This window comes from Hirundo rustica, chromosome Z (genome assembly GCF_015227805.2).
Source record: "Hirundo rustica isolate bHirRus1 chromosome Z, bHirRus1.pri.v3, whole genome shotgun sequence".
In the NCBI taxonomy this organism is placed as follows: domain Eukaryota; kingdom Metazoa; phylum Chordata; class Aves; order Passeriformes; family Hirundinidae; genus Hirundo; species Hirundo rustica.
Window position 1 is genome coordinate 6,976,325 of NC_053488.1, and position 25,373 is coordinate 7,001,697.

The 25,373-nt window shown below is 37.9% G+C and overlaps 1 protein-coding gene across 7 annotated transcripts in view; it reads right to left on the reverse strand.

The window, feature by feature from the left end:
• Positions 1-25,373, reverse strand: part of LHFPL2 (LHFPL tetraspan subfamily member 2) — a 117,807-nt gene that overhangs the window by 25,249 nt on the left and 67,185 nt on the right. The window contains exon 1 of one of the 7 annotated variants that reach the window (XM_040090206.1): positions 21,075-21,169. The exons of 2 other annotated variants lie outside the window; for them this stretch is intronic. The gene's annotated coding sequence lies outside the window, so the exon portion shown is untranslated. Of the gene's footprint in view, positions 1-6,717; positions 6,772-15,828; positions 15,890-19,408; positions 19,432-19,860; positions 19,945-21,074; positions 21,170-25,373 lie in introns of those variants that run through there. 4 more of the 7 variants (XM_040090208.2, XM_058424088.1, XM_040090210.2 and 1 more) reach the window with 4 other exon arrangements.

The window sequence follows — 25,373 nt, forward strand, 5'->3', positions numbered from 1 at the left end:
ATACGACAGTGAACTTGAAAAGAGTGCATGAGAAATCTTTTATCCATGAAAAGGCAAAGTACTCAGACTGGCATTTCTCTGTGCACGTCAAATAAATGTGAGTTATAGTTGTTATTAATGGTTGACCTGCTGACTGTGGCCAAGGAGAAGAACTGAAATACTTTCAATACTGTGTTTTTCATTCATCAATAATTACAGGAATGCTGTGTTCAGTTGGGATCTCTAAAATGGAAGCTCACTGCAAAGAGCTTGGAAAAATCTAGACTAATACCTGAAATTCTGGAAACCCGATTTTAGAGCAAGAAGCAAAGATAAACAGATTATTTATTTTAGCAACTGGATTTAATTCTAAAGCCAAGATTGGCAATACTTTTACAAGCTGAGCCATGTGCAAAATCCTGGCTTGTTTTAATGCAGTTTGACTTGCTAGACTACATAACATTAACAGTCCTTTTCTGTCCTTAAAATATATACTCAAAAATCACTAAAATTAGTAACTAACGAATGTTTGTAGAACTAGAAAAGGGCTGGGGGGGGGGGGTGGGAGGGGAGGGGGGAAGTACATCTTTCTCGGCTTCACTTTCTCCAAAAATGCTGTCATGCCTCTCTCTCTGATGTCATATGGTTTATGTCACAGAAACAATGGTGCAAACTGAAACTGGAGATGTGTGGGGATATGCATATAGGCCTGGTAATGATCCACTTTACTGCCACATAAATACACAGGCAAAACAAAAGGCAGAAAGCATAAATAACCATCCCAGTCCTCTGGATGAGATATTTCTCACTCATGTAATGAAGTCTGTAGCAATACTGTGAACTGAACCTAAATGCTGCCACTAAAAACCCTAAAACTTTGGGGATTTAATGCACTCTGCAGAATCTTGCAAGGCGCCAAATGCTTTTCTTGTCATCCTTCAAGCACAAACCTCAGCAATTCCTGTGTCACTTTGATTCTCTAGCCCTGACACACCACATCAGATGTACTTTGCCTTCTCCCCAAAGGAGAACTGTGGACATGGTCACATCTCCAATAGTTACCTTGATTTTCTGCTCATTCAGAAATAGTTTAGGTATTAAAGAGCAATTTTTTTTTCCTACAGTATCCACTGCTGAAATAGGCAATTACCACAGCAACATGCCACAACAGCTGCAAAGAAATTCACCTGTAAAGAAATGAACTTACCTTTGTAACTAGATTTTTCCACTTGTGCTTTAGAGAGGAACATAAACTTGTAACCTCTGTAGCAGATGATTTCCTAAATGTACCTCATTGAAGAGGATAAAGCTACAGATATTCACGGGTCCTATTAGGTTGCAGGGAGCGGACCTACCTCATGACAAACCACCTTTCTACGTATTAGGTTGGTTAGTTTCTTTCAGTTGTCAGCGGCATTAATCCTTCTGAAAGCAAATGCAGCCTACAGACTGGTGGGAGGGTTAACATCTGATTGTTCTGTTGCCAAAACATGGAAAGTTCTTGATTATGTCTCTCCCATTGGGAAAGGCAAATGAATCAAAATGCATATCTGAAGATCTCCCAAGGAATAGACAGATAATTATTACTAAGAAAAAAAAAGTCACTGAGTACTACAAGTTTTATGGAAGTCTGTCTGTTCTGTAAGTTTCAAACATTTAACTGAATTCTGAAAATTATCTTTAAATATAAGATTAATTATAATCTAACTATAGATTAGATATCCTCATTGCATTTCAAGTTCCATGCAAGCCTAGCATTTCATGGCAAAATTTAAAGTATGGTACAAGAAACAGTTTCATTAATTGTCCATCATGGAAGTTGCTGTTTCAAAGCAATTCTAAACAGTGCACTCATTGTATTCTGTATGTTGATATTGACACTTACTAGCATTAATTGGTTATTTAAAATATGTGGTTGCAAATTATAAATTTTATCTTCTGTTTCCTAATAAATGCTCTACTAAAACCAACCCATTTTGTAAGAGGCATAATGAATTAAATTTGAATAAAACATTAATAGCATGTATAAAGCTGAAAAAAAATATGGTCATAGAGACTAAACATCTACTTCTCAGAATTTTACTCAGAATTTTGTACCATGACTCCCTGATTTGGGAGACAAACATCCCAGCTTATGTAGTTGTGTATTTACCTTTATCTCAGGTGAATAGCACATGCTCTTCTGCCAGTCTTTTTCTGTTTAGTTTTGTTAAGGTTGCAGAATTAGAAGTTCAGATAATGCAGTCAAATAACCAAAACTATTTCAGCCTAAACCAGAATATACTGATCAAACCATATTTTCTCTGCTTTTTTGTTTGTTTTTTAAAAGATGCTTAGCCCAATGCTCTCTCATTTTTGAGCAATAGAGTTATGAGATGTCCAAAGCATCAAGAGAGAGAAAACAAAACAAATCTAAATAGGCTACTTAAATATAGAGGGGACAAAAAACATGCAGGTAGAGAGACCAACATTGCAATCTATAAAACAGGCTTGGGAATGGGGGAGGGGAACGAGTCTTTTTCCCAGTGAAGCACTGCCTAATGCATTGAAATGTTTTCCAGTGACTGCTACCCATTATTAAGCTCCAGATCTCTGACAATGTGTAAAATCTTGCTATCTGACAGAGTCGAAGTTTTGTCTTCGACTTGTCTTTTGTCTTCTTTGTGTATATGTGTGGATATTTACATATATAGTACAAAAGTTTGGAAACGTTCTATTCTTACAAAGTAATTTTACATTCTTCCTGAATTAAAGTTGAATCAGGAGATTTATCTATTTTGACAGATAAAAGATTAAGGACACTGGAATTCTTATTTTATTTAACCAGCAGAAATGCTTCTATTAAAGTTAAACTTCAAAAAGTATCATCTCAAAGCTTTAAGAAAAAAACCCATAAACTAACAAATTCCACAATCCACTGAATAAATCAAACAGGAAGCAAAACAGCCTCTAATGCCCATCCAATACCCTGACAGTCTCCCAGCACTGTTGGATGAACAGTGTCTACAACACTTGTATTTTGGCATCTCTTGTGCCAAAATGGCACAACAAGCTCCCCTTTTTGTCTTTATGCCAGAGAATACAATTCTACAGGAAACTAGAAATGAAACTCATTAATCTGTGTTCAGTGAATGCCATCTTTAGAAAAAGTAAGGGGTTGTTTCTTTTGGAATATTGCTTATCTTTTGCAATTTAATTCATTATCTAGAGTAAGAGCTGACAGATCCATCTGGTGGTTTTCATAGCATAAATTCCAAGAATACACTGGTTGGTGTACACTGCATTTACTTCACTAGGGTACACCAGAACTTACCAAGGTAAAAACCAAAACCCAAACAATTTGAATGAAGCGTTTGAGTCCTTGCTTCTGTAATCACTTTTCCCCTGAGCTGTCATGATGGCAGGAGTAACAGAAAAGAAGCTCTCAAAGCTTTTTGATGCAGCCTGGTCTATTTGCAGCACAGCCAGAACAAAAGATTTAACTGGACTGACTCATCATTTGGATAATTATCTCATCTCAACTGAGCTGTGAAAATACCAATTTGCTTGAGATGACATAACTGCTGTTGCAAAATCTAGATTCCTCAGTAGCTCTCCTAGAAAGAAGGCTTTGTTGTAAGACAGAAGTGAGAGGTTCTTCAAGCAGATGGTCCTGGGGATGTGCCCATAGGCCAGCTGGTACATGTGCACAGCCAGGTCAGAGCTGCCAGGAGTGCTGCAGCAGCCTCCTGGCAGCAGGCTGTCTTCTCACAGCTGCAATCTGTTCTCCGTGCCCTTGCAGGTTCTGCCCTTGTAGGGCTGAGATCCACAACAAATGCTCGCCCTTGTGTTTGGAAAAACTCAGCATGCACCAGGCTTTGATGGTGGAGCCATCACCACTGGCTTCGCTGCTGGTGTCATCTGCACTGCAGGTGATGCCTGTTTTGCAGCATTATTTTAAGATGCTGCCTGAGTAATTCTGCATAGAGCACAAGAAAAAATAGCTTATCTTTCACCAAAATTCACAGAAAATTCCATTTTCTCTGGACTGGAAGAGACATACACAGATTGGTGCAGGAGATGGCACAAATGGTGGCAGTTGTGTTCCTTTGTATTCAAGGTGTGTGTCACTGGTTTCAAGAACATTCACATTTGTTTACTGTGCATGTTTTTCCCAAGAAAGAAAAGAACTACTTTGTTCCTTTTTTACTATAATCAAAGTCTGCTATCCTATTTAGGGGAAGAGAACATAGAAAGGAGAAAGTATTAGATGACAAAGTTATCTTTTTTTTTTTCTTAGTATGGTGCTACTAAACACTTATTTTTGTGTACAGTTTCAAAACCAAACTTAGGGTAATTCCTGTCCTATTAGCAACATTTGTATTTGCTCACCATGATCCTGACCTCGGTAGTGTGATTTAAGACTTCTGAGTCCTTGCAGCTGTACTGAACTCTCCAATGCTTTTACAAGATACAGGCATCACAAAAGAAGAGCACCACTATTCACTGCACAATGTTTAACAAATTATCAGAAAAATTCTAAGGCATTTAGCAGAGTCTTAGTCCCTTTACCCAGAATATGCCCAGTAGCTTGTCTTCCAGCTGCAGGCTGAAATACGAAATTGCAGAAATTGCACAGTAGCATTGTACTGAAGCCAAACACTGCTTGCAGCATGTGCACATCTCAATTCTCTGTATTGCACAGACACTGTCTCATATGCAAGAGGACTTAAAAACAGTGGAAACTGCAATGAAATATGCTGGAAGAACAAGAATGCACGTAGCTTCTTTCCCCAAATGTGGAAAAACTTCTGTGTACTAGATTTCAGCTTTTTTATGACCTGTTATAACAAGATCATATACAAATGGTCTAGTTGGTTGGTTTGTAAACAAACAAACATGACAGGTTAGGTTAGATTAGACGTGTGTCTGAAATGTGAAATAAACATGCTGGTCACAGTCATACTCAGTAAAAAAAATCCTCTCCCTTGTTTTCAAACTTGTATTTTTGTTTAAGGGTTGTTTTTCGTTTTTTTCAGAGGAAGCTATAAAAAGAAACAATAAGCAGAAAGTACTTACACCACAAGCAAATGCAAGGAAGAGATAAGGTGAAATGCTAAAAATAAATCTGGAGCAGTTACAAGCTGGTGAGGAAGCAAAGTAACAGTAAAACATCCATGTCTTTATGCAAATACAGTTAAGAAGAAAATAAATAAATAGGAACCAGCTGGTGAGAGGAAGAGCATGTGGAACAAAGCACACCATGGGAATGAGAACACAGGCTGTTATAATAACCTGTACAGGAAAGGTGCATGCATAAAAGAAGGTCAATGCAGTATTACTGTAACCAGAGACAGTAACAGTGTGCTAAAATATGAAGAGGAACAACAGGAACGTTGGACATTCCATTGTACCTGTGCGGAGACTGATAGCTGGTTCATACCCCAAGAGCCTGGCTGCTGACAGCCAACTCAGAAAGTCTGTGCCATTCATCCCCCAAGAAAACCCAGCAGGTCACGTCAGCAGCACCACTTCTTGACAACACTGCAGCAGAAACAGACCTGGGGAAGGTCTGACACCGGAAGGTGTCCTTGCACCTTACAGATTCTTTTCAACACTCACCAGTACAAAAAGCAACACAACCCGATGTCTTATGATACAAATGGTTAAATGATTACGTAGGAAAAGTGATACTGAATTTTATAAGAAACTGTAAAAGAATGGCAGATAATTTAAGTGTGTGCAAAAGAATTGTCAATCACTCTTTAACCTTTCGAAGCTCTTGGGAAATTTGTAAAAAGAAATTTAATATAAAAGAATGATATTGATCAAACAGCAGTAACATTTCAATATTGAAGAATGTAGTGCTGGAGGGTAAAAAAAATTAACCCATACTCAACTAAGACCAAGAAACAGGAAACCTATGAACTCTTGTAAGCAATTCCCTTAAATCCATAAAGAACATGAGATTATGGAAGTAAATCTAATCTTTTAATGGACTGTTTCTTTAAGAAAACATGCTAAACCCCAAAGCTTAAAATGCTGTTTCTTTGGGAGAAGAAGACCAAGAAGGGTCTTCAAGTAGGCAATGATCCCTCTGTGCAATTTAAATGATATTTTGTCTCCTGAAAATACTATGAAAAAATGCACAGAAGAATGCTGCTGAAGACAAGTTATACTAAATCTGGATACATCATCTCATTTTCAAAGTCCAAATAATCCAGTTTCTTAAGGGTAGGCTACCATGGAAAATCTTCTAACTGAGGGATCACAGCCTTCAAGAGCTCTATATAGCTGCTAAGATTAACAGAAGTCTCCCTTCATGCTGTTAAGATTAACAGAAGTTTCCATTCATTCTGCAGAGTCATGCCCTGAAGATCATGATAAGCCAAACCCCAATTTGACTTTTTTCTCTCCCTGTCTTGGTAGACATAAATTGTATTTGCATAAATACTGAAAAACTGGGGATACTGCACATTTTTGAAAAGCATGGGATTGCAAGAATATACTATAACTTGGCTGATTAAGTGAGGTAGAACACAAAGAACACAGTTTTAAAAAAAAATTCATATTTAACCTCATAAAATTAGCATTAGCATTGAGCAGATTTTTAAGTCAGACAATATTCAAAGTCAGGCTCCACCACAGTTTTGCAGGGAGAAACTGTTATTCCAATACACATAAACTGTTATGGATGCTGTCAAACTGATGCTCTGTTAAAACTAGACAGAGAGAAAAAGGAAAATACATCTCACTCACTTTTTCCCCCTGCCGTGAAAGCAAGAAATTGAGGCCCATTTTTTTTCCAATAACAAAATTCAGGCAATGCTCTCTGAGGTGAAGTAATGGTGATGTGCATTTTGAAAAAAAAAAAAAAAAAAAAAAAAAAAAAGAGTTAGATATATTCTGCAGAAATATAGATATACTCATGCATAATATTATTTACCTCCTAGTTAAAATTGTGGCTTAAAGCACAAAACAAATACAGACTATGATACTGATCTCTGAGCTGGTAAAATGCTTTCATGTACCCACTAGAATAGTAAGACACAAATCCCTCTGGTTAGTGACATTGTCTGAATTCAGTTCCCAGAAGAAAGTAATACAGAACACCAAGGCTGTAGACGTATCAGACTTCCCAACTACTGCAAAGCTTTTGAAACAGTAAATAAGTTTTCATAGATTTTTTTTTTTCCTCTCTAGCAGAGAAAGTTTCACATGCTATTCTAAATGTTCAGCATAGTTTAAAAATTGTAACTTAATTGCCAACAGTTTACCAACTCATCATTTCCATGAGGCTTGCCTTGCTATTTGATCAGAGGAATAAAAGCTTCTTTGGACACAAAACACACAGCTACAACCATAATCTTAGAAACAAAATAACAAAGTGACTCAGTTTCTATGTTTTCACTTAGATCGGCTGGTATTCAGGAAGCGAGACTATGATTACTAATCATCCGAGAGAGCCCTTGAAATGATGAGTGACCTTTTAAAAGTTCAGAAGAATAAACATGCATCATGAAATCACTGGGAAACAGCTTCTTAAAGAAAACAGGTAATGGAGAAAATTAATTGAGAATGAATGCATATCTGACCCATCCTCACGTCAATGTTTTGAACCCAACAAGGCTGAGCACCAGCCCTCTCCAAAAAGCAGGGCTGTTTGTTCTTTCTCTTCACAATTAAAACCCATGCTTACATTGCATTCACATTGCCCACATATGCTGTTAACATATGACCACCTGTGTCAAAAAAATTCTTGTGCTGTGTTGCCATATTGTGAACTCAGACAGTAGTTTTACACTAAGCCACCAAGCAGCCATCAGAAAATACAAACAATTAGGGGTTTTTCAAAACTGCATCTGGAAAAGACAGTTTAAAAAAAAAAAAAAAATAGAGTAAGCTAAAACTGATTAAATCAAAGGTAACCCTTACAACCTTTCACTGCATGCAGACATGACCTTTGGTAGAGAAATTCAAGAGGCATTCATGTAGAGGAATTCAATTTATTGAAATAGAAGTCAGTAATTGGATCTGCCTCGAGTAATTGCGTATCATAAACACAATGAACTTGAAGCCTTGTGTATATCAAGGGCTATGAATTAACTAACACCAATGAGATTAACTGAGGAAAAGGGCTAATAGGTTACTGATGCACTTTGAAACAGCTGTATTGCTTTCTTAGCTAGAAATAGTACATGAGAAGGAGATAATCTTTTGCTATATCTCAAGAATGTATGTATGTGCTCAGATGTCCAGAGAATTGCAGACAGAGAAATCTGGAATGTTTCTGGCAATGGAAAAAAAGAGGTGGGTGGAGATGGGATGGGATCAGAAGGAACACTACATCAAAACTGTTCCATTTTCTCCCTGTCAGAAAAGAGGATGGTGAATGAGGTTTTGTTTTTATTTTTAAAAAACAATTGAAGCCTCCAGGAATTTGAATATAGCACGATTCAAGTATTTCCTAAAAGTACAACATAAACTAGCATGAAATCAAAAAAGACAACATTCAATGAGGGCAAGTAGCAGGGAAGAGAAGTATATAAATACAGACTGAACAACAGCTAGCAGCCTTATAGAAAAGGAAGTGAATGTAAAATGGGTCACAAGTGAGTAGGAGTCAGAATGACAAGAGGACAAAAGCAAAACTAAAATGTTCTATTTCAGAGATGTGTTAGTACTCCCACCAAAACACAGAAAGCAGCAATTACATGCACTTTCAAAGCATCCAGCTTCTTGCTTAACATTTCAGCAAAGTATGTAGAGATGGCAAGAGAGATCAGAGGACAGCAACAATGGCCAGAGGTCTTAAAAATGTGACAGGAGGGAAGATACAAGAAGCCTTAATTCATATGAAAGAACAGGCATGATGTTAACTGAAGTGAATAGCCAGGATCCTAGAAAGAGAATTCTGGTTCACAATCAGCCCATAAACCCTTCACAGATTAAAGTTTTATCCAACAAACAATTCTGACCTTAAACATGAAACAGAAGCCTATATGGGTATGCAGTTGTAAAAACAACTGCTTCACTGAATAGAGCCATAAGAAAATATAAAGGAACTGAAAAAAATTCTGTGTAGGGTTACCATTAAAAAAATCTGTATAAAGATTTTTCTCTACCTTTCTTCCAGTTTCAAGTTTCAGCAAGAGCTATGAAAGCAGCTGTGGCTGGGGTAAGCTTGAATGGCTGGACAGAAATGTGGTAAGAATTTCAGGGTGAACTGAAAAGAGCTTTCTTTTACAGTGCAATCAGTCAAACTTGAGATTCATGCCCTTCACATGGCCAGTCTCTAAATTACAGGACAATAAATCAACCAAATCAAAACAGGATGTGCAAGGCAGTTGCTGTGTTTCTTGAACACCTCATTTGGGATGCAGATGCAAGACACCCACGGGGGTTTGCAGTAACTTCCAGCCCAGGTGATGCATATGCTCAAAATGGTTCAGAACTAATTATAAAACTAGATCCCATAACAAAATCTACTGCTTGTCTTCCTGTCAACATTTGCAGTGTGCTGCAGTAACCTGCAAGAACGCCCTTGTATGCCATCACAATCCAAGATCATTTTTTCCTCAAGTTTTAGTTATGGTAGCCCAGAGCTTCTCCACGTTCCCTCTGGTAACAGCTAAGGCTGCATAAAGTAAGTATGTAAGTCCTAGAAAAATGTTCAATTGACACAGTTGTTTGATGGAGAATTTCAAGCTGGGTAAGGGCATCCCCCCTTACAGGAAAGTGGAATGAAAGTTGTTGCAGTTCAGCCTCAAACTCCATCAGAGGGTCCCTTTATCCGCCAAAATATAAGTTCTGCCTAAGCACAGAGATTGTTCAACACTTTCCACTCTTAAAATGCATTTTCATTGCTTTACAACTTTGCCAAAATAGCAGTTTGGGCTGAAGCTTTCCACACCAGATGCCTGCCTGAGGCTGAATTTTTTTTGTACAAGTTTCAGCCAAACAGTTTAGATGTTCTAGAAAATGAAGATGCATTTTTCAGTATTAAAACCTTTTGGTGACCTTTTCTTCAAGAAAGAGCGCTTTGTAGGAGTAGATAAAATCTTCTGCTCTATCAGATGGTTCACAACGCTGAGGGGTGCACATCTTCCCCGATCTGGCAGCTGGAGGCCTTTTGTAAGTTTGCCCAGTGACTCGAACCTCCACAGTCTGCATCCTCACTTTGCACACCTTTCTGTCAAGCTCGAGTCCTGACCAGACCAGCAGAGCAGTCACCCTCCCTGGGGGACAACATGTGATTTCAATCAACCATGGACCATGTCAGATCAGAGTTGAAATCAAAGCTGAGTTCAGAGCATGCTCTTCCCTCTCCTGCCAGTGACTGAGGTAAGCGAAGGGCCATTCTGGGGGGCTGATTTAGAAGGAAACAGTGAAAGAACTTTAAAAACTAACCCCAAGAAAACAATGCACCAAGCACACCATATCTGGAGATAAAAAATAACAACCACACCATATCTGGAGACTGGGTGGGTTGAAAGAATGCAGTGAGCTGGAAGAAGATGGAGAGTCTGGATCAGTGAGACAGAGTTCACTAATGAAGAAACAGGTAAGGTGTCTCCAGGAGACACCCCAATCAACTTACACAGGGATGGCAAATGGGTGTTAACAGTAACAGATGAAAAGCACCTAGAAGTGTACAGAATTTACTTTGCACAAGTACTCTCAAGTCTGGCATTTCCTTACATTTCAAAACTCTGCATGACAGCGTTCTTAAAGGTCCCTTGTTATGCATCTGAATCACCACTTTACCATGTCCACACACTTTGTGGAGAGTGGAATTAGATGCTACCGCAGAGCCAGCCTAGCAGGGACTCCATGGAGACTAAACACGATCCTTTTCTTCCCATTACCTGACACATTTTCCTCCTTCCTTTTACTGTTCTGGTAGCCACTGGATTCCTCCATGAGGTGGAGGAATCCAGTGAATCTGATAACCCAGAAAAAAGAAGAGAAGGGTAGGAAAGAAAACCAGTAATGAAGAATATACAGGCATTTTCTCAGTGAGGGAGTTGAACTGTTCCCAGTGAAGATGAAAAGCACCCCAGCCAGCAGTAGGAAGGCAGCAGGACCACATCCCAGGGAGCAGGGGGGAGGAAAGCAAGGCCTCCCCCTTCTTTTTAGGTAAAGGTCTTCACCGTTACGAGCTGAAGGACATTATTACAAAAGTTGCAGTGTGACATAACAACTGCTTAAATCTCCCCATTGATTGGGGCCCCTAGAAAAAGAAGGTCCTTCCAGAAAACATGTCAAAAGTATTGATATTTCTTCATTCACAGTCACAAGTCAAGTCACATGCTCGAGTTACTTCACTTTAGCAATGCTTCAGTGACTCATAGGCTGATGTGCAGTATATTACCCACAAAGAACTCATCTATTTATTTAAACTCATTTATTGTTTAGCTCATATCTACGTGGAAAACAATGTAGTTTTATGCAGTCACTCTTATTCTTCTGTAGTTCAGTCGCACTGATCCAATTGTATCCAGGGGCAGGCCACCCACTTCAAGATTAAAACTAGAAAAATCATTCTTCTATTTTCATTAAAATCTCTTCTTCCTTTACCCATGTTACAACTGCACCCATACTCAAACAATACACTCCAGACAAAGTTCTAAAGAGTTCTTTTCTATTTTTCATACATAACAGCCTGCTGACCCCACCCCAACACCAAATCCTGGCAATCCTTGCAGTTAAAAATAAATAAATAAGCACTTAAAGCCTCCTCAAAAAAAGGGATTGGGTGATCCAGTTCCAAGTTGCAACAGTTGTGTTTGAAAATTACAGCAGCGAGTGGCCTGAGGAGCAGCACTTCTGTCCCTGCACTGAACAGCCCAGGCTTTGTCTGGCTCCGACACCGAGCAAGTGGGCTCCTGTGACCAGAGCGAGTCACACAAGAAGCCTGTGGTCCCCCAATACCTGTTGGAGAGTTCTAGGCAAGACCCCCACAAAGTTTCAGAGAGACCTGGGGAGAACAGCTTTCCTCATGCCAAGGGCTCAGAGCAAGGATGCTAACTGTAATTGCGAAGCTGCTGATTATCCTGAGCATGCAGAAAGACATGCGTGACTTAGCCCTCCAAATGATTCCCTCCCTGCAGGTCAATCCTTACTGCACAGACAGACAAATCTGGCTGCGGCCTCTCCCTGCCCTACAGCCCTTCTGGACAGAGCTGGGTCTGCATCACAGATCTGCACATCACACCAAGTGTCCTGAAGCGGGGAAGGGCTTGCCACACCACTCTCCAGCTACAGACCAGCCCCATTCATCACATCAGCTGACAGGTTAGACTTGTGCGCTTGGGGAAAAAAGAGAAAAGCAACAAAAACCCCACCACACACTGAGCAGTCTGCAGCAAGAATCAAAGATTATTGCATCACATTCTTGTGCTGCATTCAGGGCTTTTTTGGCCTGAGCTCTCTTCCTGACCTCATCTACCATGACTATCCTCCAAGTTCTGTCTCAGAGCTCATTTCCTCATGGGAGCTTAACAGTCAGAGCTACAGCTACACATGCACATTAAAAAAACTAAATATGCACACCCTGTCCAAGTAAGCTCTCAAAGAACAAACTTCCAGTTGGTTTACTTATCTAGTTCCAGCAATCTACTTTTTTCCCAGCCTGCTGTTCTTATCTTCAACATATTGATTTTACTGCAAATCAGAACATTAGACATGACTTCCCAACATAGGATTAGTCACAGGAGGCCTCTGGTGGAGGCTTCCCTGGGCCCCTGGAAGGAGAAACTCCATCTCTTTCTAGATGTCAAGTGCTGAGGACTTTTAATATTACATGCTTAACTGGAAACACCTTTACGCTCACTCGTGTGAGCTGGGTATATTAATCCTGAACACAAAACGTGTCCTCTCAGAGTTTTAAATAATCAGTGTTAACATTTATAGTTAAATATTCGAACTGCAATAAATACTTTAGTATAAAAACTATTGCAAGTGTGTATCACATAGAAAGATATATCTGTAAGATGTCTATGAGGACACACAGTTAAAAAAAGCAACAAAACTTAGCTTCCACCATTAACAGATTTGTATTAAAAAAAATTAAAAAATAAAAAAATAAAAAAAAAAAAACACCAAAACACCAAAAACCCCCAAAACCAACACATTTTCCTTTTTCCCTTCAGGAAGAGCAGATACTAACTGCAGTAATTTGGTTTCCAGATAACAGACAGGAAAGAATTTCTTTGAGATAGATGAAAGGATTTAGGTAACACTGTATATGCAATTAGAATTCCCAAATGTTTCTATCACTGGCAGTTCCTGTGGGTGCTGGGGAAAGATTAGGCTTGATTAAACTGCATACCGTGCAAGTTTATAAATAAACTCAGTTGTGAAACACACAATAAAAATCTATTTGAGACAAAGCTCAGAATTTGTTGTAAAACATCTGAAGTAAGTTTCCCAGTTATTTTCAACCTAAAACTCCATTGTGTTAATGTGAGCTGAGAAATAATTGAAGTCCCTTGAAAGTGTTAGATAGAGAAATAAGGGGAGAAGATAAAATTACTTCAGTTCAAGACTCTGAAGTAGACATTTCACTGTTTATTTGGACAAAACAGAGATTTCAGATGTGTCTGTCACATGGTAATGTTCTATTCAGTTCAACTGCCATTTATTTTCAGCAATAATTACTCATAAGCAGATGCATTTTGTCATGACAAGATTTTCTTATTGTGAAAATGTTTCCTGGGTAGTTTGGAAGTCCAACCATATTCTAAACCACATGCCCAGAAGGCTGATTCAAAAATTGAAATTCTAAGGAAACAACCCCCCAGTAACATATTTCAACAAAGAAATTGGAGGTCAGAGAGGGAAGGACACATAAGTTTAGCAGAAGGTTCCTTTTGGTTCATTCTTTTGTTGAGAAATGTCCAGGTCAATCAGGCAACCAAGTATTCCTATTCTTCATGGGGAAAATTAAGGTACTTATTACTGACAAAATAGGTTATATGCCTAATCTAACAATACTGAATATGGATTTGAAAGTTGTCTAAGAGTTTACAGTCAATCCTGAAGAAGCTGAATTTGACCTGTTCAACCCATTCCCCAGAATACTTTATAGGGAGGAGTAAATTCAGGCATTTTTTAGATTTCAAGCCTGTCAAAGAAGTATCTGACATGTATTTGGGTTTAACCCACTTATTACACCATGCTGCTGAGAGAAGAAAGTAGATTATGTTCCTAGAAGAGTTCAGACAGTCCAAAAGCAAGCATTTCTTTTCAGGAACTTGGATTTAGACATATTACACAAGATCCTCAAAATGTAGCTGAAAGAATAGCAAGCTTTTGCTTCTAACTTGGCATGTGAGAACAACAAAAACCCCAAAACAATTAAAACTACAAGTCAGAGCATGAAATATTCCCTCCTTTGATTTTTTTTTTTTTTCATTGTCTCAGTTTGTCTAGGCTTTGAAAATGTCCTACATTGCCTGTGCCAGAGACATTGCCTTTTCAACCCACAACTCTAAGCATTTGTTTATGTGAAATACACTGCTGAGTTAGCGCTCACCCCTCAGGTCTAATCATAAATTATACTGCCAGGCCGATTTTGTAAAGCATTTAGCACTGATTTAGCCATGGAGATTGAAAATAGAATGCCACAATGGAAAAATGCAGTTATTGATGGAATATTATCTTACTTAAGCCACATGTTAAGGTTCTCTAACACAAATCCTGTTTTAGTCACCTAGGCAAAAGACAAAACTCAGCCCTTCAGGGCTTTTCACAGTGTAACAGAGGCTGAAGAACTGAATTAACAAAAACACCTTGAAAGCAGTAAAGGGGCTTGAGTAGGGTAGAGCGAATTGGCAAGATGTGTGCTTAGCAAATGCCAGTATGGGAAATGCTCTGAGGTGCGTTAAGCCGCCATTTGATGCCCAAGGTCCCAGGTTAATGCATTAGCATGCCCAAACAGAGTAAGATCCTAAGTGAAAGTCAAAATTTTCACAGTCTATTTGGGATATTTTCTCAGCCAGCCACCTCATTCTCCTTAACAAAAGTCTCTCACAGTAAAGAAAGTAAAGCATCCTTCCTTCCTTTCATTTTTTGAAATGCAAACACTATTCACACAGTAGACTATAAGAATATGCTTATTTTAAAATTCTCCCTATGTGTATAATAAACATACAAATGGCCTGGGGTTTGTGTCTACAGCAATTAATTCCTGTTTTGCAGGATTAAAGATTGCAGTGGGCTACTTAAAAAAACTAAACAAACAAACAAACGCCAAAACACACACAACCCTTTTGAGAGAAAAGGTGCTTGCTACGAGATCTGCAAGTTGGATTTCAATGCTTCCAACATCCACTTTCTGAAAAACACCATTCACAAAGCTGAAAAAAATCCATTATTCTTCAACTGCAGCCATCAGCTAGCTGACAAATGTTTGAAACAAAATCTAAAAATAATGTTCAAAATGTATCTAATTCTGAGAGTACCGTACTACTTGTATTAGAACATACAGAGAAAATATACTTTCTAATCCCACAGAGTTAAAAGAAAATCACATATGAAAAATATGTACAGCAGTTTGAAAAAAAGTCTTCTCTAGTGTAGTAAATTGTATTCAGCTATGAGACACCTTGCTAATTGAAAATAACCTTTTAATGACCTTTAAGTTCAACATTAATTCACTCTGTTGGTAGCTGTCTTCCCCCCCCACCAACCCCAAAATTAAGTTTCTCAGGTGTGGGTTAAATTGAATTTTCTGTTCTGTTTCATTGTCACTTTAATTCAGACTTTTCAATTTCTGTCTAGCTTCTTTCTCTAGAGTTAATATTACATTTGGCAAAGAAAAAAGAAAGGAGACTTGTATTTACCTCTCCCTCTGCTGTCACTCACCTCTCCCCCATGAAGTGCAATCTACAGGCTCTCCATTTGTCACTGTTGTTGCTAATATCCTAAGAGCAAGGGAAGACTTTTTATACCTTCTTAGGAAATCTTTTGGCAAGTCAAAGGTAAGTCCTTACACAAGAAGCTGATGCCTGAAGCCAGATTTCTGTTTTAAGTAGGAAGCTTTTGTTAAAGTAGGAAGGATCCAAGCTTAACTTAAATTTTCCTTACGCTGTTTCACAAGTTGATGAAAATTGCATTTAAAGCCCAGAAGTCAGTCCTGACAAAAATCTGTCAGTCCCAATTTGCCATGCTCATCAAATTTAGCTTTAAATTGCCTCCTTCAATAGCTAGCATGAGAACATTTTAACAAGTAATTAAAGCAAAATAATGCAGACCCAGTTCAGAGCTCCCTAAAAAACCATGACCAGACAAGTTATCATATGCTTCTGCAGGGGTGTATTTGACCCTGGTCTACCATATAAGCATAAAATGGACCACTGAACCACAATGGTAACAAGACAAAGCAAGTAGTTAATGTTTTGCCAGTCCATGCTCTTAACGCTTTGTGTCACAGATACCCATCTGTCTCACTTTCAACACATCTCTAGGAAGAAAAAAACTTCCCCTGCACTATCTCCTCTTTCAAAGAGATCCTGCATTAACTTCCAGAAAATCAGCGATAAACTTTCTCATTCTCTATGCAAAGGTGTCAGTCCTTTATAGTCATCTACCTTATCCTCCAAACAAAAGCTCTGCTGCTACTGGCAGGCCTGACCTTTTGCAAAACTCACTGCATGAATGCTGTCACACTGGAGCAGCTGCAGAAGCTTACTCTGTCACACAGCCTGCCTGTCCTGTTGGCTGCTCCTCCCTTCCACTGTTGAGATTCATAATATTTAATTACAAATAAAAGATGAAAATATCTCCATTCTGGCTGGCATTGGAAGAACAAAGGAAAATTATGACAAGCTAATGAGGAAAACAAAACAAATTGATGAAACATGTTATGCTTTATCTGAAGATGGGAGAACGTATGGTGAAAACAGAAAGCATTGAGTGGATGAAAACTGGAATATAAAGATATTAATGGCCTACAAATGATCATGAAAATAGCATATGCAATTATCTAGTCTAGCCTTACAAAATTTTCAATTTTTTTTTTTTTTTTAAAGGAAGATAATCAGTGTCATTCTATGTTTGGGACTCACAACCGTACTGAATAATGCTTTGCATAATTATTTTTCTCCTGTGCAAATATTTACACGGTAGTACTGGAAGAGAAACCCATACTCTTCCATCCCTGGATTAAAGCATCACCACCAAGTTACACAATAAGTCATGGCTAACTGGAAACAGCTGCTAAGCCACTTGCATCTCTGTTGTTTTGTAATACCCACTAGTAACTCAGAAGGATCATATCTTACATCTGCTTCTCTTCACTTCTACATCAAAGTCTTAATAGATAGCTTGTAAGAGAAGTTGTCATTGAAGCTAGGTCTTGAGGAGATGCACAGAAAGTCGTGCTGCAGCTGCTGCAGATGTTCCTCTGTATGTTTACTAATAGCTGCCTGCTGAGTTTTAACATATTTGGAGCCAGGATTTCCAGATGTCTCTTCCAAAATTAATACAATCAACCAGGAAGTTTACAGAAGTAAGATGATCTAAAAATTTCTCTATTCTCACAATTATATTTCTGTTTTCTGCAGAGGAACTGTACACCACGAAACAGATTTGCTAGCCTAAATATGCACAACAACAGCATACCAAATAAAAGTGCTGCAGAAGATCCCAGATCATGCATCACCACTTTCATGTACCAGAGACAGTCCTTGAAGCTCAGCAGCACTGCTCAAGCCACTGCATTGCCTCCTCCTAGTGCTGTTCATATGTTATCAGCACCCCAAAATGGGAGTTAAGGGCTTGGCCTGACATTAATGCCCATCACCTTTGAGGAGACATCCATAAAATTGGACAGTATATAAGAAATACAGACTCAACAGACTAAATTCTAATGAAAATTCACAACAGCATAAGCTTAGAACATTTTTTCTGTCCATTCTATCCTACACTGCCCTCAAGCAAACTCATCTAGTTTGCTTTCCAAAAAAGTTATTTAAACAAAAAAGAGAAACTAAGATATGATTCACACCCCCAAACTTTCAAGCCATGTTCTATTATAAAATGAAACACTGCCAAGTCCCTTTATCAAATTTATCAAATATTTTCCCACTCCTATTGAAGAATTAATGTGCAGCCACTCTTTCTTTTAAAAAAAAAAAAAAAAATTAAAATGAAACAAAACAAAACAGACTTTATTGAGGAATCCAGCTTCAGTGCATGCTGTATCTTATTCAAGAACTCAAACTGTTTCCAGGCAGCAACCCACGACAGCCTCTGATTATGATAGAAGAGGCATTTATATATCAGTGAAAATTTTGCAAAGAAGTACACACACAAAACAGGTGTGTGTATTTACAGACTTTCTTACCTCCTGCCAGAAATTTTTCTTTAAACAATGAACTACCGCTTTTCCTAATGGAATGAACATTTCTAAAGCCCTGAAAATCTAGCTGCAATTAGACAATATAAATCAAACCACAGTAATGAAACACACAGATTACCCAGTTTTCTAACCAACATAGCAAGAAGGTTTTTTCAAAGTATTTCTAGTGATTTTTAGCAATAGTAAGCAATGTATCTTTGTCTGTTAGACAGTTATTGTCCCTTCCTGGATTTTTTTTTTTTAATTTTTTTTTTTTTTTTTAATTCTGCTTTGGGGGAGGGGAAAAAAAAAAAGCCCCCAAACCAAAACCCAACACAAAAGTATGTAAAACAAAGCAAAACAAACAAGGAAACACTTATGCACTACAGCTAAAAGACATAGTCTATATGGGGAAGAGAAATCATTCAAACTTTCCTCCACCACAAGAATTAATTACATCAAACACAGACAAGACTTTCAAAATTTTTACCTAATATGAATGAACAAGGACACACCTTAGGACTTCTAGATGAAATGTGTCCAGCTTTGTTTGCTGTTTCAGAGCAAACTAATTTGTCTAGTTTGTGCCAACAATTACATTTTTGTCAAAGTCCGTAATACAGACCTATGAAAAAATACTGACTTCATAAACTCTCAGGTTTTAAGAAAGTTCACAGAAAATTCTTCATCAGCTTGTTATCAGCCAGCATCAGCTGGTAAATGGCAAGTTGAAACAATTGCAAACTATTCTGGAGAACACTTCATGAAGTTAGAAAGAGATTTGATAAAAGCACATTTCAAAACAGTCTTGGCTCACACCCCTTTTCAAACAAGCATAGTGTACTTGTTATTGACCAACATTCAAAACATTCAAACTGTTGCTATAAGAGCTTATCCATCAGCCTCCCATCAGCTCTGCACCTTTCTATTTTCTTTCTCTTTTTGAGCTAAAAGTCATCTTGTAAATATGAGGAGAATAGCCGTACGACTCTGAAGCGCAGAACAGCAGACCCTGCAAAGAACTAGTGTTTTCTTATTAACCCTGAGATAAGACAAACCAGCAAACCCATCACTCACTTTCAGGAAGAACATCTTGTAACTTACAGAACAAAGTTCACTGTCCCCACTTTGGTCGCACATCACCACAACCAAAATGGCTGCTCTCAATAAAGGTACAGTAGCACCCTCTTTATAGATAAGGAACAACAAATTGCCTCTCAGACCAAAAATTATTGTTTGAATACTAATTACTTTTTATAACATGTAAGTGTCAGCTTAGAACAACAAAGAAATGCATGAAACAACTCTGCATTTCAAAAGTGGCAGCTATGGGTAAACAAAACACGGCACTAAAATACTGCAGTGACATAGTTTATAGTTTCTACAACACTGCAAACTCTGGAGTATATTCCTACAGTGGCTGAAAAGAAGCAGAAGTTAAGCAATATGGGATGGTTCTCTCTGAATATAGCTGTATGAAAGCTTTCCACTCAGCAAATAAAGGACTGGAATCTGCTCTCGATTCACCAATAGTCAATATAATGCATACAACTTACCAAATGTCTGTGTGATTTAGCATCTCAAGTTTTTCTTTTTTCCTTCTGTAAAACTATAGCTCCCCTTGGCCTTTTCTGCTTTAGAAAGGACAAGTCACCTACCAAGAACTGCTCTCCACCGAAAGCTGAGCTCTGCCTTTAAATGAGGAGGCACAGTTCAATCTACCTTTTAAAAGTAGCAAGTTTCAGCTGTTCAGCTATAACTAACAGATCTATAACTACTATGCAGTAGTAAGTAACACTAATGCTAACATTTAAGAACTAAAGGTACTAATAATGGTCTGGGACAATGCCTCTTATTTTATGAAAATTATAAAACCAGTATGTTAATCAGTATAGCTGCTGCCAACCCTTATTGTGTTTGCCATTGTGCACAAGTCAGCAAAATGCTTTAGCAACTGGAAAACTCTGTCTAGATCTTTATCAAGAGCTGATCAGAATAATAAGATCACAAAGACTTGTGCATCCATTTAATTAAAATATGTTCCTTACTGCAGCATGTACTTCATCACACTTCAGCAAACCAACTCTGTTCCATCACTGTTTAAATAACTTTTCCATGGTAAAACCATCTATTCTGTTACAATAAATTTAGATCAAATGATAAGTGTTTTACTCAACAGACTTTGTTCTAGACTAGGACATAGAAATATTAGATTGTTAAGGCTTTGAGAGACAGAGTTCAGTCTGACTAGGTCTTTCTCTTGATCCTCAAGGCAAAGAATTTAAACAAATTAAGCAGTGAGTTGCAAACTATTTATAAATTTAAAAGTTGGAGAATATGCACCATTCAAAAAAGATTCAAAAGATTTTTCCATCTTAATACACTCATGTCCCAAAGATGAATACTGTTTTTGTTCCAAAAATATGGTAATGACAAAAGGTCCAGTGTTTTATCTACTGTTCTCTATCTCTTGCTCTCCTCTTCTCAAAGACTTCTGAAACATCCATATTTTCTGCCACATTTCTCTCTGAGCCTCTTTTAACCCTGTGATTTATAGAATGCAGAAGCGAAAAAACAGTCTCAAACATAATGATGTGGAAGAAATAAAGCTACATAATAGTGTTCTAGGAACAACCTTTTGCAGGGTTTTTCAAACAACATGCCAAATTCTGTGAAGTTCTAAAAGGCTGTTTTAGCATGAGGGCTGTTTCAACTCCACTGTTAGAGGTGTAGCAGCTCTCACTGAAGACAACTAGATTTTAACACCTACCTTCAGAGAACACTGGACAGATGTGCACCTGTGTTACTACAGATACGGTGATACCCTTCCTTGCAAACATAAATGCAGGCACACAAACAGCATACGAGTAGCTCTTAAAAAAGCCACAGCTGTTTCTCACTTCAAGGATTAATTCCAGGTGGATCATGTAACATCTCCTACAGCTGTGCTGATTATTCCAAGTCTGAACATTGCCAACATCTTAAAAATGTCTAAAAAAATTGGGTGGGTTAGGCCACCCTGGTTGGAAAATCTGACAAAATACATAACTTCATATAATTCTCAGTGATTTAGGCATGCTGCAAGTTGCTGGACCTATACAATAGACACTGCATCACTGCACTCTTTGCCAGTTACGAAATGGGACTAACATACACAAACAGCTGAGAATATGGAACTGATCTATAGATTAAACTCAAGTGGAAAATGGTCTCATTTTCTCTTCACCCAAGAGCCCACTATTGTGACTCCTGTTTCTGCTGGATAAGATTGTAAATATTCATAGAAATATCGAAAGTCCAGCTTTATGGACCTATTTTGGAAAGTGATCCTGTTATGAAATACATTATGTTTTATAATACATTAGCTTCCAGTGAATTAAACTGTAAAGTTCTGTGTCACACTATTTAATATATTATGTTTTGTGAATATGAAGTCAAACTTATATAGTCCCTTTGTGAAACACGGGTATAATTACTTAAATCAATACTTATTTCACAGCTGGCACAGAAAACAAAGTTCCATCCTCAAAATACCACTGCACAGCTCCCAGTGTTATTAATTTCCTTTTCATTAGCATGGATTATACCACAAAAATATGCTGCTAGCTGAACCTACAAGCATGATCCTGTAAAGAAATGCACAACTAGAGCCGATACCTATTGAAACCAAGTGAGCTCAAATGATTTCCAGCTCTTGTGATTTTATCATGAGTCATATCTAGTATTTTCCTTGAGTCACACATTTAGGAGCCTCAACCATAGTGCCAGTAATTACATTTTACAATTTCATTACTGTGGTGAGACAGAGAGGAATCTGTCAGTTTACATATATGCATCAAGACACTAAGCATGCAGGCTACACCCTTGGTCACATGCCAGACTATTTTGTATCAAATTTTGGTGAAACAAAACCAAGACATAGTTACAGAAGTGCTTTTTATCTGCTAATGGTAATTTCTGAGTGAAAGTGCAACAGGGTCCACATACATGAATTCCAGTGTGTCTTCTTTGCTGTGTAAAAAATTCACAAATTAAAGAACTCCTACTTTTTTTCCTCACAGAGAAAAACAAGTATTGGACAGCTTTTGATAGCAATGGTATGCCATTCCACCCACATATAAGATGGAACAAGCCAAAAAACTGCAGGGAAATAGACAAAGTTAAATCTTATGGTTGGGTTATTTTTTCCTCTACCAACCAATTAAATTAATGAGCTGTAGTAGTAAGTAAACAACACTGACTGGGTCTTGGTTGTTAAAAATTCTTATTCTTGTTCTATGATTTCAAAACCATTCAAATGTATTCAAGGTGCAAGTGGGCACGTAAGAATCAACACTTTATAAATCAGAAAGTGAGAGAGAAAACATACAAGTGAAGGCATATATATTTTAAAATTCACCTCCTCTGAATACCCTTGAAACTCTTACTAAGTTTTGGAAAAGCCATAAACAAATTGCCTTTCCATATCCACAGAAACATCTGTAAATCTGAGCCATTGCTGGGAACAGATCCTGCTATTGCAGCACTGACCAAAACAATTTAAGTCAGTAGAGGAACAGGAAAAAGAACTTCTCCTGCCCTTATTTCCAACGTGGAAAGGTCTAAAACTTTCTCTCAGGTTGCACCCAGCAGGAAGCAATTCTGAATCAGCAATGGATTAAGTAGATGAAGTAACAGATCTCTGCCACATCAAATTGAACAATATTTCATATTTTAACTAACTTGCCATTTAATATGGAAACCCAAAAAAATCCTAAAATAAACTCTCTCCACAAGACACATTCAAACAAGCATGAACATAAGGGTTCAACAGAGCTTAATGCAGGTATGGGAAATTTGTAACAAAACCAAGCTTCTAGAATTTGCTGAAATAAGTAAGAATGTGCTCTGGTTGCTCTTCTTACAAACATCCCCATCTGGCCTCAGCAAACAGGAGAAAAGTGATGCAATTTTCATGGCACCCACAGCCTCAAACCCAGACACTCATCACCTAGGTGTCAGCAAGCCCTTACACAAGGCTTCTTAAGTTACTGTTTCTCACCAAGACCTGAAACTGGCTCCCTTTAACATCTGTTAATCTAATTGGTTCCTGTGAGGCCATAACAATTAAACCTGTTGTTGCAAGGAGCAATAGGGAAAGGGAATTTTATATATCCACAGCTGGGCTGTTAGCAGAACAAATGGATGGCATCTTACTCAAGGGCTCTCACCAAAATTTAGTTACCAAACTGTGAGAACAAGAATAAGCCTCAGATGAAGTTGATGGCCTCAGCAAGTGGGCTGAGCTCAATGTACTGATCAGCTGCTCTGTCACAACAGCAGTCACAAAGGGGGACAAAGGCTGCCCCATTCCTCTAGTCATCAAATGCAACAAAGTTAGTGAAAGGGATGACTAGCCATGGCAAAGGTGGCTTGAAGGACTCATTAAGAGTAAGCACAATTTTTGCATGATCTATTAAGAAGCTGTCCATTTTTTGTTAGCCTGTAATAAGAAGGGAAAAAATGGAATCAAAGCCCTAGTTTAGATTCAAAATATTTTTTCAAAAGGGAAGTAATGCAACAGCAGAAGAAACTGAGTGCTTTACTTATGCAAAACACTTCAGTGTATTTCAAGTAGAATATATATATATATAAATTTTTTTTCCCCCCCCTAAGAAATGAAAATGGAACAAAGCAATATCCAGCTCAGTATCAGCGCTGGTCCCTTTTCCAGACACTTAAGAACATCTCTGTGTACTCACAGCAGATTGTCACCCTCAAAAGAAATTTTCATAAATCTAAGCAATGTGAATAAAGGCTCTAAGAGCAGGAGCTATACTCAGTATCATTAACCTACAGAAGAAAAGGAATAAGAACTTCATCATAAGTTTTGCAGATGTCTAAGCACAAACATCTTACACTCTGAGAAAGCAAGTGAGCCCTGCAGTTTTCTCGCAGAGCACCAGATTAATAAAGCTTATATCTTGTCCTTTTAACACTCTAGTTTTAAAATGACTTAACAAAACCCTTCTCAGAAGTGTTTTTGCTTTGTGCTCCCTGCTATACTTTCTACCCTAGTATTAAGCCCAAAGCAGCGGGGCACTCTGCTGAACTGAGGCGACACCATCACAACCCTTAGAAGTTTCTCAGAAGCTCCTGCAACAGTCTAACACTTCATGGGACTCACACTTGGACACCTGAAAGTTTACTAGCTCCCATCTTAGGGAGTGGGAAGAACAACTGTTATTTACTTTGTGGGAGACAAGAAAATTTAGCCTTCAACATCTGTTTCCTTGCTCTCTAGCCATTGGCTTTTATTATTTTTTTTTTAATCTTTTGTTTGTTATTCATCCCTTTATTAGTCTGTTCCTCTAATTTTCATCAACCTTTGTGAAACTCCACAAAGTCAATTTTTAAAAACAGAAATGCTTTTAAGAGAGAAGTTGAGACTTCTGGTACTCAGAAGTGAATGCAGAAACTTTTCACTTGTCCAGAGTATTATTGAAGGAGATCTATATATCTGAAAACCCCACCCCCTGCTTTTTTTTTCCCCCCCTTTCTGGATATTTCCTTAGACCATCACAACTACAGACAACTACTACATTCCATAACCTCAGCCAAGAACAATTTCTTTTCTCTGATGATTGCAATACACTTCAAATATATAATAATTTAGTCATTTTGAATTGAACTCAGGCAACATTAGAAGGCTGCTCATGGTATGTAGAGCTATTTGATGCTTTAACAGGTAAAATTATTAAAAGTGTGCCAACGTAACCAGATGACTTCTAAGGATACTCAAATACCTGGGAACACATAAACCTTCTGACAGGCTTTCCACAGGTTTAATGTTTTGAGCTGTGCCTCCAGACACATTTCGAAAAAAGAACGCAGTCTTTCAGACTGTCACAAAAAATGCTAAAAATTATGATTCTGCACAGCTAATCCTAATTCCTATCTTATCACTGTTAGTTGAGCGTCATCCTAAAATGGAAATGAATGAATTTTTAATATAATTTGCTGAAATGCAGCACAAATTAGTGTGCCATTACTATTTATGGATTTCCTTTAATAAGAAAGAACTATAGAC